Consider the following 430-nt stretch of genomic DNA (forward strand, 5'->3'; position numbering starts at 1 on the left):
GTGAGAAATCATCCCCTAGGGGGATGACCATGCCACAGTCCCCTCTTGTCCATTCTCCTCTTGGGATTTTGGGCATGCATGCTCACACACATAGCGTGACTTGCAAACCACTGGGCCTGGGACTTGAACTGCAGTCAGCCATATGGGAACCCAGTGCGTTAACCACACCACCTGCTGGCCCCTCTGGAAGCCTTTAATGAGGACACATTTCTGCACTGTCTTCTCCTCCCACTCCACCACCCCAAGATCAGACAAGTGACGTGCTGATACTAACAAGGTTTGAAAGAGGTATACCTAACACAACAGCATGAAAGCCCAATCATCGTGGGACCAGCAATTACTGTAATGGCTATGTCGCTGGACTCCCACGTAGTCGACCGCGGTTCGCGTCCCGGACCCGGTGGTTTAAACTCACGCCGGGCGTGTGTGT

The 430-nt window shown here is 53.5% G+C and overlaps 1 protein-coding gene and 1 pseudogene across 4 annotated transcripts in view; both read right to left on the bottom strand.

Moving 5' to 3' along the window:
* The window catches only part of TRIM39 (tripartite motif containing 39), a gene marked incomplete at its 5' end in the record, with an annotated part of 15,182 nt that overhangs the window by 10,971 nt on the left and 3,781 nt on the right, over positions 1-430 (bottom strand).
* On the bottom strand, positions 246-351 carry LOC114009450 (uncharacterized; annotated as a pseudogene).

This window comes from Tupaia chinensis, unplaced genomic scaffold (genome assembly GCF_000334495.1).
Source record: "Tupaia chinensis unplaced genomic scaffold, TupChi_1.0 Scaffold000538_1, whole genome shotgun sequence".
Taxonomy (NCBI): Eukaryota; Metazoa; Chordata; class Mammalia; order Scandentia; family Tupaiidae; genus Tupaia; species Tupaia belangeri.